Here is a 19,750-nt window from a genome sequence, read left to right on the forward strand (position 1 = left end):
TTTATTGAAATTATAGCTCAAGAAACTTGAAGATTTTGCTGTAATGTCATATTTACATTGATAAAGTGGAACATTTATGTTTGGACATTTACAAACACATAGTTATCCAAAAAATAAAAATAATTTTTAAATATTTACGATGGTACTTTTAACCCTGAATTAACTGTGGCTGTGTAAAGTGCCTCGCAAAAGAGAAGAAGCCTTGAAGTGGGAATCCAAAGACATGTTTTAATTCAATATCTGGTACTAACTAGATAATATGATCATAGACAATATATTTAATTTCTCTGGTACTCATATGTAAAATTAAAGGAGTGGACTATATGATTTTTAAAGTTCCTTCAAATACTGAAATCATATGATCCAATATAGAAAACATTTAGATAATAATCTACCCAAGCCAAATGTCATATAAAACTCTGTCGTGTCACTCCAACCCTCACCTGTAAAAGCTGAGTGAGGAACCTAAAATTCACCTTTATGAGGTTGTAACGAGGCATCCCAATACTCCCCCAACTAGTAATGCCAGGGAAAGCCAAGTAGAGAGCTGGACTTTCATCCATGCTAGCCCGTAAAAAGCCTTCATTCTAACCCTCAGTGTCAGTGGAGACCAACTATTTAACCTGGACTTCCACCCCTACCCAGAAGGTGGGATGCCCAGAAAGAATCCCTTCCCCTCTTTCTTGGGTAGTGTCAGAAGAGCCCTAGTGTAAAGTCAGGACTTTCACAATAGCTAAGCCCATGCAGCAGTAATGAGGAGCTTTGTTTCTTGTGTCAGTGGAGGACAGGTGGGAAATTGGATTTAACCACCACCTAACAATATTGCTGAACTGCTACCCCTATCCCTACCAGAACGGTGTCAGAGAAAGCTAGCTAAAACGGAAGATTTAAATAAGATCCAGAGTCTCAAAACATAATGCAAAAATTGCCTGGTTATAATAGAAATTCATTCATCAAATCAAGAACCAGGAAGATGCAAAGAAATAATCAAAAGATAACACCACGGTGACCTAGATGTTAGTATTATAGGACAAGTACCTTAAAAGAGCCATCATAAAAATGCCTCAGTGAGCAACTAAAAACATGCTTGAAACAAGTGAAAAATTAGAAAGTCTTAGCAAGTAATCGATGATGTAAAGAAGAACCAAATGGAAATTTTATGACTGAAAAATACAATGACCAAAATTAAAAGGCTCAAAGACATAGGGAAATAGGTTCTACTTACATAAATGGGTTAGAAAAAAGCTTAGGGAGGAAAGCCGCCACCAGGGGGCGAAAGTACCCGAGGTTAGCTAGCGCGATCTTGTAATGAGATCAAGAGTAACTTGTATCACCTGCAGGAAATTACCTACCATCTGGCGCCAATGTACCTTGATCACAAACTCCACTTGCGTCCCAGACCCTTTGCTTACACTCAAAAGTTAATGATTACTGTCTGACTGTTTTCTTCACGTTCACCACAAGGGTAATATCTTGTGAGCTCAATAAAAACGGAGACGAAACCCCTGTTCGAGGCTCTTGTCTCCTCCCAGACATTAGTCTTTTTCGTTTTAAGTTTGTGTCCACTCTTTTGCTGGAGAGAACCCCAGACTCATAATCTGTGACAGGTGGCGATCCGAACGTGATAGAAGGCAACGTGAAGGCGAAGTGATTGGAAGAAAAGCCAACGTGGCTAAAAAGCAGAGGTAACTCAGGGACGGCAGAATGCCATGGAATGACTGGAGCTCTAAAGAAGAAAAGGTGCACAATCTCTTCTGACGAGGTAAGAGAAAAGCGAAACTCTCTTAGGATTTGCTGCCACAGAGCTTTTGAGAGAATCATTATGGGATATTCCTTGTCCCCAGAACAGAAACAATACATTGGTAAAGCACTCCTTAAATTATTAATGAATATCCAGCAACACTGCCCTTGGTTTCCCAAGCAAGGAACCTTCGACCTACACATTTGGGAACAAATAGGTAAAACACTAAGGGCACGCCAGACAGAAGGCACCAATGTACCGCCTGAGGTTATTTTTATATGGCCTACTGTCCCTACGACCATTCTCTCCCTGAGTGAGGATGATGTTTATGAAGATACAGGCCCATGCAAAGTAAATAAAAAAGTTTTCAAGGAACCCAAGCCTCCTTATTACCAGCCAACCCCTTTAGCACACCTCCTTCCAGAGAAGGCCAACTCCCCCCTTTGTCTTTAAAGCAACAAGTTTCTCTCTGAAGATTTCCTTACCCCCATGCTACAACCTATTAAGAATGCCCTTATGCAGGGTGCCTGGGTGGCTCAGTCAGTTAAGTATCTGACTTAACCTCAGGCCATGATCTTACAGCTTATGGGTTTGAACCCTGTGTGGGACTCTGCTGACAGCTGGGAGCCCGGAGCTTGCTTGGGATTCTGTCTTCTTCCTCTCTTTCTCAAAAATCTTAAAAAAAACAACAACAACAGCAAAAAGAATGCCCTCACGATGTTTACAGACCCCTCGGGGAAAACTCACATGGCTTCTTGCCTTTGGAAAACTGGGAAAATATATTTTACACTAGACTGGGCTCTACCCAATATTCAGAACTGTGAACCATATTATTAGCTATAGAAATGCTTAAACCCTTAAACATTGCCTCTAACATGTCAAGGAGCAAAGACCACCCCTTGAGATTTGCAGATGATTTCCTTATTTTAAAGAAGAAAAGCAAATATCAGGCCATCCCTATAATAATAATACTCTCAATTCATTGCTTTCCAGTCTAGCTTGTGGTGTAGAAGAGAAAAGCAAGAATTCAGCAGACTTCAGAGAACTGTACCTAACTCAGGTAAGCCAACTAGAACATGTTATATGTTTGAATGCCATGTTTCTCGTATGATGAGAAACATTCAGTCAAACAGTTCTTTTCAAAGTAATCCATATGGGGTGCCTGGGTGGCTCAGTCGGTTAAGTGCCTGACTTCGGATCAGGTCATGATGTCATGGTTTGTGATTTTGAGCCCTGCCTAAGTCTCTGTGCTAACAGCTCAGAGCCTGGAGCCTGCTTCTTAATCTGTGTCTCCCTCTTTCTCTGCCCTTCCCTTGTTCATGCTCTGTCTCTCTCTCTCTCTCTCTCTCTCTCTCTCTCAAAAAATAAGTAAAACCTTAAAACAATTTGCAAAATAATCCTTATGAAATTTATAAATTTGTCCATTCTTATTTGGTTTATATAGATTACAGTTCTCTGCATATTATTACGTATAAACTGATTATTATCGTCAAAACAATCCTCTGTGTCCGCTGACCAGAACACTGCCTTCATAGAAACTTTCTGTGGTACCTTGTTACAGTACAAATTGTCTTTATAGCATTCCTCAGAGCATGCCCCTCTCATTTTCCCACTTCATGTAATACTTTGGTTATCTTTATCATTACAAGCCTATTATTCTAACTCCTAATTATCTGGATCATAACATTTGGATTCCCTGAGTATATGTTTTTACGTATTATTAGTAACATGTATATTATGTGTTTTTTTTTTAACATTTATTTTTGAGAGACAGAGTGAGACAGAACATAAGTGGGGGAGGGGCAGAGAGAGGCAGAGACACAGAATCCAGGCCCCGAGCTGTCAGCACAGAGCCTGATGTGGGGCTTGAACTCAGGAACCGTGAGATCATGACCTGAGCCGAAGTCGGACGCTTAACCGACTGAGCCACCAGGCGCCCCATGTTATGTTAATAACATCAGCCAACTTGCTTCCTTCCCTCATTCCTCTCCCCCCTCACCTTCCCTCTTTCCTTCCTCACTCTCCCTCCTTTTCATCCTTCCTCCCTTTTTCCTGTCTTCTTTCCTTTATTCCTTCTTTCTTTTCTGTGACATGTTCATATGTCTTCTTGGACCCAAGTTTATACCATGTAAAACCTTTCTCCATCATAACTTCCTCATTTCAAAGATATCTCAGCATGAATCTGTAGACTACACTTCAGATTACAGAGTAAACAAAAGTGTCTAAAACTTGATAATCAGGTGCTGCTGATTGTGTTAGACTCTCCTTCATATCTGCATTCTTTGTTACCACATGTTTAGAGGTTCAAGGTTCAAGACTGAATTTTTATGGCAACGAGGATCTGTGTGTGTGTTTTTCTTTTCATTTTGGAATTGGCTGGTAGAAGATTTACTGGTGAGAACACCAACTTAGATAAAATAAAAATCAACCCAGGGGGCCATATATCACATGTTTGGAGACTGAATGTTAACACTTTGGCAATTTCTTGCCCCTGCCCAAGTACTATTATACTCTTTTGAGTGCTTTTATTAACTATTTCTCCATTTTCCTTTTTGCTACTATTCAGATTCATCCCTGTTCTGATTATAAATAAAATGGGTTGCTTCTTGACATATGTAATTACTCAGACTGCAACCTGAGAAGGAATTTCTTTCAAGAGGAATCAGATGTATCTCAGCTAATGAGTCATTAAGTTTCATATCTTTTGCCAAGTACACGTTATCTTTTATTCAGTATGATGTACTGAATCCAGAAACTTCCCTGAATGCCAAAATACTGTTTGTCTGCCTCCATCTCTTTCTCCGGGGATCCACACAGTTGTTGCCTCACCTCAGCTCTGATCCACATGCCTGCTATTTCCATCCCAGCCATCTCTGTGAGCTGCCAATCACCATGCATTTGGCCATAAGTCTTGGGCCTTTTGAGTTTGTACAGCTATATATCCAGAGACTGGGCTCACTCCACCCAACACTTTTGGATTTTGATTCCGGCATTATTTTTCACACAGACTTCCAGAAATGAAGAGTTGCTTTACCAAATCCCCTTGCCACCTGGCTCTTTCAACTTCTCTTTTGCATTTTCCCAGCCACAGTGTAGCAGCCAACCTAAGGGGAGGTAGCAAAATATCCTTGGGGGTGCATTGAGTTTCACAATAAATTTGTGCTGCCTGACTGCTGGTTAGGGGCCTTATTTACTGAAAATTTCACAATTTTGCATTCGTTTCTAAGCCCTCTTAAGAAGAGCTTTAGAATTTCAGTGGTCGAGATGATAGAATGATGACAGGTTGGCATGAAGTAGCCTTTGCCAGTTGAATAAAAAGCTTAAGGACTTTGGAGAAATTATCTAGGAATAGCCAGACATCACTTCCTTTGGGAAATCTGAGTAGTTCAGTTGAATGACTATGAACTACTGAAGGTAGCCTGTTTGCTTCTCACAGTGGCATTCTTTTTTTCTTCTCAAAGTTTGGAGTGAAAAGTCTTTGGAATTAGCAGATTACTGAGTTTCATTACCTCACTTTTGATGATGCTTATTGATGGGATATGAAAATACCAGTCAATTTGACCAAAAATATTTTTTAAAAATAACACTTGATCATTGATAATTTGTCTCTTGTGCCTCGTGAATTAATAACAGGAGCGCCTGGGGTGCCTGGGTGGCTCGGTCAGTTAAGCGTCTGACTTCGGCTCAGGTCATGATCTCACGGTCCATGAGTTCAAGCCCTGCATCGGGCTCTGTGCTGACTGCTCAGAGCCTGGAGCCTGTTTCAGATTCTGTGTCTCCCTCTCTCTCTGCCCCTCCCCTGTTCATGCTCTGTCTCTCTCTGTCTCAAAAATAAATAAACGTTAAAAAAAATTAAAATAACAGGAGCGCCTGAGTGGCTCAGTTGGTTGAGAGTTTAAGTCTTCGTTTCGGCTCACGTCATGATCTCCTGGTTCAAGGGATAGAGCCCCACATCCGGCTGTGCACTGACCTCACAGATTCTGCTCCGGAGTCTGTCTCTATCTCTGCCCCTCCTCTGCTCACATGCATGCATGCACTTTCTCTCTCTCTCTCTCTCCCTCCCTCCCTCTCTCTCTCAAAATAAATAGTAAAATAATAATAATAATAATAATAATTAATTTCTTGACTCCATCCCTCTAAAATGGGAAACCTATTGTTAAAACTGTTACCATTCACGTAGAGGGTAGTTTTGCTGCCTATTTAACAGGTGTTTAAATCATCACAGATACCAAATGGAATTAGCCTTGAAACATCCTCCCCTTACAAGGTAAGAAATCAGAATTATAGGACACTACTGTCAGTGGTACACATTTGACACAATTTTCTCATCTTCATCTGGACCAAAATATACTCTGCATTTTTTCTTGTGGATACAGGAAGCTAAGGCTGCAGACTATCTCAAGATGACATCTGGAAGGTTTCTGAGTATTGATGGAGTTGTCACAGGGTTCTAGTATTTGGCTCTCAGGTTTTTGTGTCCAGAATTTCAGGATACCCATTCTACGGAGAGATCTTGAGAAAGTTGGAAGTGATTATATATGTACCAGAAATACATTTATAAGTAAATTTCATGTATATGTATTTATCTTGGAACATCTTTCCAATAATAAAAAAGATCATTTCTACCATACAAGATACCCCACTTCTAATATCAAAGCATTTAGAAGTCAAATGAGCAAGCAGAAATCAAGCAATGTGAGATCATACAAAAGGGCTAGAGTGGAATTGAAGGCTTCTTCATTAAGCCCTTTGAGCACTGTTGATCTCCAGATTACTTCCTTCTGAGGACAGAATATGCTACTTGAATATTCCATACAGATTCATTTGCCCTCACACACTAACTTATTCTCTGACTCTCTTGTTCTTTGTCTTTTTTTTCTTCATTTCTAAAATTGTTCTTAAAGCCACTCGTATGATTTTTTTCCCCCCTCGGGCAATCTCTCTTTGTCTCCTTTTCCATTATAACTGCTTTTCCTTTTCATTGCAATAACACCTTTCTTCATCTCAACATACTTTAATACTATGCAACAACTTACAGGAGTATAGCTTTTTTAAAAAGATTAATACTATTGATAAAACTAGATTTTTTTTTTTTTGCCTTAAAGAATTTTGAACAAGGAGTCCTGTCCATTCATGGTGTACACATTCTATTTAGCTTTTCTCAAAATTGCTGAAATTTTCTTTGGGAATCCATCTGTCTTTTAGGATTTTAACCTTATACGTCTAAACATATCTCCCCAAATGACTCTTTCACAAGAGTCATTGAAATTAGAAGAGTCAATGAAACCACATGGGAGAATAAACTGCCTTTGGCTTCCTGAGCCATGATCAACAATTATATCAAAGAAGGATTAGATTAGAGGGACAGTGTAGTGTGCCGTTCAGAAAGTTGGGTTCTCGGGGCGCCTGGGTGGCGCAGTCGGTTAAGCGTCCGACTTCAGCCAGGTCACGATCTCGCGGTCCGGTCCGTGAGTTCGAGCCCCGCGTCAGGCTCTGGGCTGATGGCTCAGAGCCTGGAGCCTGTTTCCGATTCTGTGTCTCCCTCTCTCTCTGCCCCTCCCCCGTTCATGCTCTGTCTCTCTCTGTCCCAAAAATAAATAAACGTTGAAAAAAAAAAAAAAAAAACAGAAAGTTGGGTTCTCTTGGCAGAGATTTGGATTTGAACTACAGTTCCACTGTGACTTCAGCTGTGGAACTAGGGTCAGTTCCTTCTCTTAGCTTTAGTTTTTTTACCTGTAAAAGGTGGAAAGCTTTAGTTTTCTTCTCTATAGAAAGCTCCCTCTCCCTGTCTCACACCACCACTAGGGTTGCTATAAGGCTTCAATGAGAAAAACTGAAATGCTGACCACAGTGCTTGGCAAGAGCCTGGTCATCAATAAGTGTTGGCCAACATGTTAACATCTGAATCGGGTAAGGATGCCGGGATGAATTGTCTGCTACCAACTCAGCATCATAACTACACCTTTCTAATGTCTGGGAAATTGAATTCCCCAAACTCTCCTTCCTTATTGCAAACTGGGTAAGATTTCCCTTTTCCCTTTGAGAGGAAGTTGCATGATGTTTAGACAGCAGAAGAGAAGTTAAATATATTACTGTATGGATGTGGTGGCGGCCAGACTTGTAGGCAGGCATGAGAATCACGGCAGCTTTTCAGTGAGCACATAAGAGCTACCCATATCATTATTTCAGATGGCAGAGGTCTTTACCAATTTCCCGGACTTTGCAGCTTCAGTGCCCTTGATTTTCCATGGCAACTCTCTGATCTTCCCTTCCCTGATCTTCCATCATTTATACAAAATGTAATTTCTAAGTAAACCTTTTGTTTTTGGAAGAGTTATACCAGTGGGTCTGTTTTCCTGATTGATCCCAAGCTGATGGAGCTGGCTCTGGTCAGGTTCAGGGAGATGGTGGGAAGTGGGACTCATCTGAATCAGGACCACTGCCCCTGTACTCCTTTGAGAGGGCTTATTTATAGATTCTTTGAATAACATTATTCTTGCCCATTAGACTGTGGCATCAAGTCTAGTGATTGGTGCATAGTAAGAACACAGTAAATATTTCTTGAAAGCTGGCCTGTATGTATGACTGCTTCTGTTTGACCACTCCTTCCCCTTCTTCTCAAGTGTGTTCTTTCCTCCTGTTCGATCACTGTGTGGTTGAATAAGAACCACAATATTAGAGTCACATTTCATTATTCCTTGTTCATTGTTCATATCACATCTAATCAAAATTTTTCTAGAGTTTTTCAAGTGGAAACTGACAGAAGGGTCTCTTACTGTATTATAATAGATTGGAAGCCACCAGGAACTGTTGTTTCACTAGTATGATGTTCATCTGGGAGAAAGAAATGTGTATGGAAATAGTAGACACATGGAATGGTGACAGGATCTTGTCAGTTTTCAAATACCCCAGCTGCCTAGCTGAAGATGGCATATTCCTCATATGCAGTTTGGTTGTGAAGGACGACACATCACCTTTCTTGTCTGAGCAAGTGTGGATTGAGTTTCTGTCATTGCGCCAAAAGATCTATCTGCTTATATCCTAATAATTTTGTCATGCCCTCACTCCTGCCTTCACCTTTGGCTATGCTCTCCCCAATTTTGGGGAAGAGAGAAATGATAGAGTTGAGTTAGAAAAGAAACTATGGACACCAGTAAATAGAAGCAGGAAGAGTATTCCTGAGTGGTCTTCAAAGACCAAGCTATGAGAGAACAAAATTAAGATTAATGTTTTTATAGATTTTTATATATTTTATAGATTTCTTAAAATGTTTATTTTATTTATTTTGAGAGAGAGAGCATGAGCATGGGAGGCGCAGAGAGAGAAGGAGAGAATGAATCCCACGCAGGCTTCACACCATCAGCTCAGAGCCCAACATGGGGCTCAATCTCACAAACTGCGAGATCATGACCTGAGCCAATCAATACCAAGAGCTGGAGGCTTAATTGACTGAACCACCTGAGTGCCCCAAGATTTTTTTAAGTTTATAAATAAATGCATTCTGTTCTGGCAAAAATAACCAAACCAAAAGCTAGTGTTAGCACAGCCATTCACTTTCCCATTGTGGTAGTTACTCAATAACTGTCGATGCTAACTTAATAACTCCATCAAATCACATGCTTGCCATGTTATATCACGTATTTTCTACTGACTAGCCATTATACTTCACTAATCTATAATCTCTAACAAATCACAGATCATATTTTACCTGCACATTTCCAATATTCAGCATATTGCTTGCCCCACAGTAGGTGATGAGTAATTTTACACTGAATGAATGAAATGTATTTACACAAAGTAGATAACAAAGCAATATCTCTGTCTTGACACACTGTTTTACAAAGATCAACCGGCACATTCATTCAAAGAAAGGTACACATTATAGTTTTATGAGGAGTATGGACAGTTTTTTGACATTTTGTTTATATGGAAAAAAATATATATACATGTGTGTATGATGTAAATACATATGATTTCCATGCATCACCTCAAAATGTTTTCTACATTTTAGAGTTAAAAAAATTGGAAATACTCTGAGGTAATTCTTTGGTGTCTCTTCCCTATCTTTCTCCCTCCCTTTCTTAGTACCAGATCATATTATATAGGTGCTGTAGATAGTAAGATCTACAAACATTCAGTACTTCCTTAAGACAGATGCTGGAGTCTAGTGGTAGAGAGTAGAGATATTCACACTGAAAACTACCTATCCTCTAACATGCTTAGAGTTATTAGAGATAAATATTATTTTATCATCAAATGACCAAAGGTTCCAATAGCAATAGTGAGTTTGTGACTTACGGTAAAACTTGACTAAGTTTTCAGCCGTCAAAATATTGAAAGATGGTATAAAAATTAAACATCTTAATGTGGAAAAGAATACCTAGAGTAAATGCTCTGGAATGAGAATAATGATAATAATGTCTAATGTTTGTAGAGCTTACTGCATGCCATGAACTCTGATAAATGTATTACATATCATATCTATATTACTTTAGATCTACGATAGTCACATGAGGTAGATAAGTTATTGTCTATTTTGGAAATAAAGAAAATTATGCTAAAAGTTGATAATTAGCTTTCCCAAGATACTATCACTAACATGTGGTACAGCCGACATTCAAGGCCAAAGGTGTTGATCTGGAGAGCCAGGATTCTTTTATAAAACCAAGAGGCAATGTTCAAAAATATACATGACAAAGAAAAATCACACTGTTAGCATTGATAATACGGATCCTAAGAAGCTGTGTGGAACAGAGTGTAGAAACCTAGTGATGGAGATCTGCATTTAGGAGAGTTGAGAATGGAGTTTAAGTATATTAGGGAAGGTTGTAGTAGTTAAAGGCAAAGGCTCACAATGTCAGAAGTGGACAAGTCTTCAATATTTAACTAAAGTATGGCATAAATACACTATTATAGAATGGATGATGATCTTCATCAAGTCATTGCAGAGTTTTCAAAGGTTAGATTAAAAATATTTTTATCCACTTTGAAATATTTACAAATGTCTAAGATAAATAAATTAGAAATCTACAGACTAGCAACAAGGTTTCTCCTAGACACAGAGACTCCATTTAAGCTCTAAGGACTGGAAGTCTGGAAGAGATAGTTCATTGAGGAAAATTAGAGTTTCTTATCAAAGACAGTGATACTGGGCAGGAAAACTAAGAGCAGATAATTAATTCATGTAGCATTTGGAATTACAGATGTCTGAATTTTGTCTACAGTATATAGCTGGAATTTCAACTTGACGTGTGCTCCTCAAGGGCCTTGACTCCACTACTTTTTTCTTTATTCCCTTGACTTTGCATGTGCCTTGTCACTGCTGGCTGTAGACTCAGCCTTCATATAAGAGGTCAGGTGTCATGGTACCAGACTGGGAATCATCCGTTCCAGGCAGGATTCCTTTTCTTTGACTTGGCTAACTCCTCAAATATCAACTGAATTTGTTCTAAATCAAGAGTAGGAGGGGTGCCTGGGTGGTGCAGTCGGTTAAGCGTCCGACTTCAGCCAGGTCACGATCTCGCGGTCCGTGAGTTCGAGCCCCATGTCGGGCTCTGGGCTGATGGCTCAGAGCCTGGAGCCTGTTTCCGATTCTGTGTCTCCCTCTCTCTCTGCCCCTCCCCTGTTCACGCTCTCTCTCTGTACCAAAAAAATAAATAAATGTTGAAAAAAAAAAAAGAGTAGGTGACTGTAGGACCCATTCAGTTCTCAAATGCTGTTACTCTTCCGTGGTCCTCATTCCTTAAGTTGTAAAATTCCTTTCCTTTAGCACTTCTCCCCACAACCATCCTGAGTTGGTACTTCCTTTTCCTAACATAATAGCATGTGATCTTGTGATCTCTGGTAAATAAGTTTTATTATGGTTAAAACATTTACTTACGTTAACATTCATGTCAGCCCAGTTCTGAATTATTTAAGTGCCATGAACATTGTATACTGTGACAAATATGTATTAAAGCCTCTGTATATGGTTGTTTAATTGACTAGAAGCTGCCAAGCCACTTGACTCTTGCAGAGGAGAAAAATCTGTCTCTAAGAATGGTTTTTATCATTAGAAATCCATTAGTACAGTTTTACAGAGGAGTACATTGGAATGAAGGTTAGCTGGGATTCTTGTCTAGAATCCTCTGATTCTAAATCTAATTTTCTTCCATCTATATAACATAACTATTTTCTATAAAATGCATGCTTGAAGTTAGCAGTCCAGGGGCACCTGGATGCCTCAGTCAGTTGAGCATCTGACTTCGGCTCAGGTCATGATTTCGCAGCTCTTGAGTTTGAGCCCCGCATGGGACTCTGTGCTGACAGCTCAGAGCCTGGAGCCTGCTTTGGATTCTGTGTTTCCTTCTCTCTCTGCCTCTCCCCTCCTTGCTCGTTCTCTCTCTCTCTCTCTCTCTTGCTCTCTCAAAAAGAAATAAATATTTTTAAAAATTAAAAAAAAAGAAACGAACAGTCCCGTGAGCTGATTGTTCTTCCAAATGCCTATCCATTTATTCACCTATCGTGTTGTGTACATACTGTGTGTTAGGCCCTATGCTGGGCATATGCGATATAAAAAAAGAAGCCAGTGATTGCTCTAAGCTGGCTTATGAGGCTGTGCTAGGGTACATGAGGGCAACAAAATAACATTAACAATCTAGTTTGAGGAGTAAAATGATGAGCGAGGATATAATGTAGGAAATACAATTAGAAGCATTTAATCCAGACCAAATGGGACAAGAAAAGTTCTTTTAGGTAATGATGAAGCTAAGGTTTACAGAGTATAGAAGCCAGTCAGACACAGAAGGAAAGAAAGGACATTTTAGGCAAGTGAAGCAGCATACACAAAAGCAAAAAGAAATGAAGATGCCTCACCCCTTTGGAGAATAGTAAATGGTTCAGCTTGGCTGGGACCAGAGACAAAGAGAAGACTCTACATAAGAATTCTACTTTTGTAAAATAATAAATAGGTTTACATTATACTTAAAAGGGTCCTGCAATTAATCACAAAGTGAAAAAATGGTTTAAAAAAAGGGTGTGACAATAATATAAAACCTGAAAGAACAGGATCAATCTCAGACGGAAGGAAAATGAGAGAGAAGCGATGAAAATATCTTGACCTTTGGTTGCTGGGAAGCAGAGGAAGGTGTCTCTGTGGTCCCCCCAGCACAAATCAAGTCAGCCAGGTGAAAGTCACCTGAAGAAACAGACATAAGTCACTGTGTGCGTTTATTTTCCCTACCACAATCCAGAAGGAGGACCAAATCAATTCAGAATCTGTGGCTTTGCCTGCATGAGTGATAGCAGGTCGTTTTCAGTGGGCCAAGTCCAGCCCTGTATTTATTCAGAGCTGAAATGTAGTGAGGGAACAGCAAGTTGGTTGACTTCCAGAATTATGAAATAAAACATTTGGCCACAAAATTAACAAAATGAACAAATGTCTTTTGAGGTTTGTTGTGGTAGCTGCATTTTGCATCAGGCCTACTTTGGGATGTATAGGATTTTCCTCTTCTACTACATCAATTTGCCTCAGCCAATAAAAATCATTAATGTCAGAATATATACAATATTGTGTATTATGAAATCCTCAGTCTTTTCCCTGAACTACAAGAGAAATCGATATGTGGGTCACTGTAAAGGAGATTTGCTTTCAACACTGGTCATCTCGCCAGGTAGGTAAGTCTCTAAAATTTTTTTAATTCCCCAAAGCCAATATTAATACACACTCTGAAGTTCTGTTCGCTTAAATCTTTCATGTTCCTCTGTCAGCTGAGGTTGAAATTGGCTACACAGCTAGACTTAATTAGGTTGTATTCTCTTAGCTCTGGATTTTATTACTATTCAATAAATGCCTGATAAAATGGGATGGGCCCACTCCCTCTATCAAAATCTTAAACTTGGAAAGGATTACATCAAGTCATTTTCAGTATTCTTTGTATTCTGTTGTGAATTCTAAAACATAACTCTAAAACACAATTTTTAATAGGACAATAAGTTACCATTTTATAATAGTGAAAGCAACTTCTTTTATTATAGTAGAAATATCATTGTGCTTAAGATCAGAAAACCAATTTTTTTCTCCTATATCTGGAACCAACTACACCCTTGATGCTGAACAAGTCAAACCTTCCCATTCCACAAATTCTTCCCGTGTAAAATAAGGTATATGGACTAGGTAGCCTCTACGATTCTCTCCTGTGATTCACTGAATATTTAAACAAACATAGTTCATTCAAGGCTTCTATTAAAAAGAAATCGGGAGACAAAACATCTATTACATGATATTCACAGCATCAAATCACTTTGAATGGGTTTCATAGTCATTCTAATAATGATAGCCAGTAATATCATGATACAACATTTATCAAATGTCTACATGCTCACGTCACCATACTAGACTCTAAGATATTCCAAATAAACTAAACAGATGCGGTCCTGGCTGGACTCCTAGGAGCACAATAGATAAAAAGGGAAAATGGTTTCCCACATGAAACTGCTCCCTCAAAGGAACCATTCTTCAGGCTTTTCCTTCAACATGATTCATGATGTGTAGTATTCTGTTCACTTCCAGGTTAAGAATGAATAACTAAGAACAGAGCTGACAAATTAAGTCAGTCAGTGCCACCTGCAGTTGGAACATTGACATAAATCCTACCACTTTTTTAGGCAAATTTAATGGAAACTTTTCAGAAGAAAATCAATGAAACTATCAAATATTAGGTCCTTGTTAGTTAAGGCTTTTAAAAGAAGAGGGGTGGGAGTATAAAATGAAAATCGGCACCTTAGTGCATTTATACTCTAGGTGAGAAGATAGTATGTATGACTACAAATTAAAATTCACTACAAAAATTTGTCACCATTTTTAATAGTAATGGAAGCTTACACCCATAGAAATACATATCCGTGAACAGAGGACCTAATGATTGGCATGAACAGAAAATGATCTGTGACCTGAATATAGGATAACTGCTATGAGCTTTCTAAAACTTATCTGTGGCTTGAATGAGGAACAAACGTGGGATATCATTGCATTTATTGTTGTCTTCTTCAAACTCTTTCATCAGTGTCTTATTATTTTAGTGTACTGGTCTTTTGCCGGCTGGTTAAATTCATTCATAAGTATGCTTGTTGGTGTTATTATAAATGAAATTGTTTTCTTAATTTCAGATAGTTCATTGATAGTATATAGAAATGCTGATTAATTTTTATACTGATTTTGTGTCTTGCAGTACAAATAAATTTATTGGTTCTAGCAGTTTTTTGGTGGAGTCTTGAGGATTTTTTATAAAAAAACAAGATACCACGTTGTATGGAAACGAAAATGATTTTGCTTCTTCCTTTCTGATTTGCATGACTTTTATTTATCTTTACTTTTTTTTCTTGTTTAAAAGTGGTGAGAGTAGGTACTCTTGTGTTGTTACTGATCTTAGAGAAAAAGCTGTCAGCACTTAAACATTGAGTATGATGTTAGCTGTGTGCGTATCATATATGGGCTTTATTATGTTGAGGTACATTTCCTCTTACCCAGTTAAGAGTTTTTAATCGTGAAAGGATGTTGAATTTTTGTAAATGCTTTTTATATACCTATTTAGGTGATCATGAGGTTTTTATTGTTTATTAAGGTGGTATATCACATTTATCGATTTGCATATGTTGAATCATTTTTTAGGACCAAGAATAAATTCCTCTTGATCATGGTGTATTGATCCTTTTAATTTGCCATTGAATTTAATTTGCTAAAAATTTTTTTGAATATTATTGCATCTATGTTCATCAAGGATATTCACCTGTAATTTTGATTTCTTGTAGTGTCCTTGTGTGGCTTTAGTATCAGGGTAATGCTAGTCTCACAAAGTGAGTTTGGAAGTGTTTCCTCCTCTTCATTTTTTTTGAAGGGTTTGAGAAGCATTAGTATCTATTTTTAAGCATTTGGTAGAATTTCTTGTGAAGCCATCTGGTCCCATGCTTTGTATGATGAGAGGTATTAAATTATGAATTAAATCTCCTTAACAATAACTTGGCTATAGAGATTTTCTGTTTGTTCCTTATTTAGTCTTGGTAGGTTATATGCTTCTTGGAATTTATTCCTTTCTTCTAGACTGTCCATTTTTTTTCTTAAACTTGTCCATAGTAGCCTCTTATCTTTCATATTGGTGTCAGTTGTAATGTCTTCTTTTAATTTATCATTTTGTTTATTTCTGTCCTCTTTTTTTTTCATGAGTATAGCTAAAAGTATGTCAATTTTGTTTATCTTAAAAAAACATCACTGGTTTCCTTTTTTTTTTTTCTGTTGTCTTTCTACTCTCTACTTCATTTATTTCAGCTTTTTATTATGTCCTCTTAAGTTTGGGTTTAGTTTGTTCTGTTTCATTTGCTTGAGGTATAAAGTTAGTTTGTATATTTGAGATTTTTCTTTTTTCTTAATGTAATCATTTATTGCCATAAACTTTCCTTTTGTAAGGATGCAGTTTTTGCTGCATCCCATAGGATTTGGTATGCTGTGTTTTTGGTTTTGTTTCAACATATTTTCTGATAGCTCTTTTGATTTCTTCTTTGACCCATTGGTTCAGGAATGTGTTGTTTGATTTCTACATTTTTGTTGAATTTTTCAGGTTTCCTCCTTTATTGATTTCTAGTTTCATGTCATTGTGATCAGAAAGTATGCTTGACATGGAGTGCCTGAGTGGCTCAGTTGGTTAAGTGTCCGACTTTGGCTCAGGTCCTGATCTCAAGCTCTTGAGTTCAAGTCCTGCATCAAGCTCTGTGCTAACAGCTCAGAGCTTAGAGCCTGCTTCAGATTCTGTGTCTCCCTCTCTCTCTGCCCTCCCCCTGCTCAAGCTTTCTCTAAAATGAATAAATGTTAAAAAACATTTTTCAAAGAAAACATGCTTGATGTGATTTCAATATTCTATTTTTTAAGACCTGTTTTGTGGTGGAACATATGATCTGTTCTGGAGAATGTTCTTTGTGTATATGAGAAGAACATGTATTTTGCTGTGTTAGGATGGCATGTTCTGTATGTGTCTGATAGCTCCATCTTGTCTACTGTGTTTTTCCTGTTTGCTGTTACTTATTAGTTTTATCTATGACTGATCAAGTATTGGGAAAATTGAATATCCACATGCAAAAGAATGAAACTGGACCCTTTCATTCAAAAGAATGAAACTGAAACCTTACACATAAAATAACCCAAAGTTTATTAAGGACTTTAATGTAACACCTGAAACCAAGAAATTCCTAAAAGAAAACAGGGGAAAAGTTATTGACATTGGTCTTGGCAATAATTTATTGGCTATGACACTAAAAGCCCAAGAAACAAAAGCAGGAATAGACAAATAGAACAACAACAAACTAAAAAGCTCTCTACAAAAATGAAAATCATCAACAAAATGAAAAGGCAACTTACTGAATGGTATAAAATAATTTCAAACCTTATATGTGATAAGAGGTTATCACCCAAAATATAAAAGGACCTCCTACAAGTCAATTGTAAGAAAAGAAGCACAAAACACAAATAACCCAGTTTAAAAATAGAAGAACCTGAATATACATTTTTCAAAAGAAGACATAAAAATGCTCAACAGAGCTATGAAAGGTGCTCAGCATCATTAATGATTAGGGAAATGCAAATTAAAACCACAAAGAGAAATTACCTCACACCTATCAGAATGGCTATCACCAAAAAAAGAGAGAGATAACCAGTGTAACAAGTGTTGGTGAGGATATGGAGGAAAGGGAATCCATGTGCACTATTGATGGGTTGATGTAGCCACCATGTTAAAAAGCATGGAGGTTCCTTGAATTTTTTTAAAGCAAAACTTCCATATCTCTATACCAGCAATCTCACATCTGGGTATATTCCAAAAAGATATGAAATCAGGGTCTTCAGGACTTCTCTGCATGCCTATGTTCATTGCAGCATTATTCACAATAGCTAAGACATGAAAGCAACCTAAATGTCCATTAACAAAAGAATGGATAAAAAAAATGTGGTAGATGCTTACAATGCAATATTATTTAGTCTTTAAAAAAGGAAAATTTGCCATTTGTGACAACATGGATAAACCTGGAGGATGCTATACTAAGTGAAGTAAGCCAGTCACAGAAGGTTAAATAATACATGATACCACTTATATAAGGAATCTAAAATAGACTCCTAGACACAGAATAGAATAATAGATGCCTATGTCTGTGGGGAGGGGGAACAAAGAAGTATTAGCCCAAGTGTGGAAAATTTTAGTTATACAAGAAAAGTCCTAGAGATCTATTGTACAGCATATTGCCTGTAGTTAATGATACTGTATTATATACTTTAACATTTGCCAAGAAAGCGTATTTTATGTATTCTTACCACAAAAAAAGTCTACATGATACATGATTTTTCTAATGTTTTATTTATTTATTTCTGAGAGACAGAGTACGAGTGGGGAAGGGGCAGAGAGAAAGGGAGACCCAAAATCTGAAGCAGGCTCCAGTCTCTGAGCTGTCAGCACAGAGCCCAATGCGGTACTTGAACCCACAAACCTTGAGATCATGACCAGAACCAAAGCCAAACACTTAACCAACTGAGTTTAAGGATAATCTGTAAAGACAGAACAGGTCACTAGTTATAAAAGGCTGGCATTGTGAAGAGGGTTGACTACAAGGAGCACAAGTGATTATTTGGTGGGGAGAGAACTGTTTTATATCTTGATTATGGTGGTAGTTAATATTATTGTATACATTTAACAAAACTCATAGAATTGTATTCCATGAAGGGTGATTTTCATTGTATAAAAATTCTATCTCAGTAAACAATACACCCACACACACACGTGTGTGTGTGTGTGTGTATGTATATATATGTATATATATATAGACATATATATGGAATATATACATATATACATATATTCCATATATGGAAATGAAGAGGGAGTCAAAATGGTTTACTAGGGAAATAACCAGCAAACAGAACGAAGGCAGTATTGGAGGAGATGAGGAACAAAAAGATATACGACACAAAGAAAACAAGTATAATATCATATCATCAAAACTGAATCAGGAAGAAATAGAAAATCTAAACAGACTTACAACAAAAATGAATCAGTAAGTAATCAAAAACCTTAAAACAAAGAAACGAACATAATCAGATGACCTCACTGATTAAAGCTACCAAACGTGGAGAAAACTTAACACCAATTCTAACGAAAATGTTCAAAAAAAAAAAAAAAGAAAAAAGGAACACTTCCTAACATGTTCTATCAGGCTAGCATTATGCTGATACCAAAGCCAGACAACAACACTACAAAAACAAAGGAAAAACAATAGATTGATAACCCTTATTAAAATAAATGCAAAAGTCCTCAACAAAATACTAGCAAACCAAATCCAACACCACATTAAAATATTTATACACCATGGTCATCTGCGATTTACCCCAGGAATGCAGCAGTGGTTTGCCACAAGAAAATCAGTCAATGAAATGCAGCACATTAATAGAACAAAGGAATAACAACAAAAATGGTCATCTCAAAAAGTTGTTGACCAGATCCAACAACCTTTCATAATAAAAACACTCAGAAAACTAGGAATAGAAAGGAAATTTCACAACATAGTAAGTGACACCCACAAAAAAAAATCCACAACTATTCTTACACACAATGGTGAATGACTGAAAGCTTTCTCCCTAAGATCAGGAGTAAGACAAGGATGCCTTCTTTCACCAATACTATTGAACATTGTATTGAAAGTCCTAGCAAGAGTAATTAGGCAAAGAAAAAAAAAAAGAAAAAAAATAGAAAGTATCCAAATAGAAAAGAAGAAATAAAACTATCTCTATTTGCAGATGATGAGATTCAACATATAGAAAATCCTAAAGTATCAAAACCAAAAACCAAAACCCTACTGGGACTAATAAACAAAATCAGCAAAATTACAGGTTACAGAGTCAACATGAAGAAAAGATGTTGTGTTTCTTACACCAGTAATAAACAACCTGAAATGAAATAAAACAATTCTATTTACAGTAGCATTCAAAAGAATAAAATA

At 37.5% G+C, this 19,750-nt stretch overlaps 1 long non-coding RNA gene across 2 annotated transcripts in view; it reads left to right on the forward strand.

Moving 5' to 3' along the window:
- The first annotated feature begins 298 nt into the window (after positions 1-298).
- The window catches only part of LOC109497479, a 101,455-nt gene continuing 82,003 nt past the window's right edge, over positions 299-19,750 (forward strand). Inside the window, exons 1-2 of one of the 2 annotated variants that reach the window (XR_006594261.1) lie at positions 299-1,762; positions 2,735-2,801. This is a non-coding gene — a long non-coding RNA (uncharacterized LOC109497479). The remainder of the gene's footprint in view (positions 1,763-2,734; positions 2,802-19,750) is intronic. The other variant, XR_006594260.1, reaches the window with a different exon arrangement.

The sequence above is a fragment of the Felis catus genome, chromosome A2 (assembly GCF_018350175.1).
Source record: "Felis catus isolate Fca126 chromosome A2, F.catus_Fca126_mat1.0, whole genome shotgun sequence".
Lineage (NCBI taxonomy): Eukaryota > Metazoa > Chordata > Mammalia > Carnivora > Felidae > Felis > Felis catus.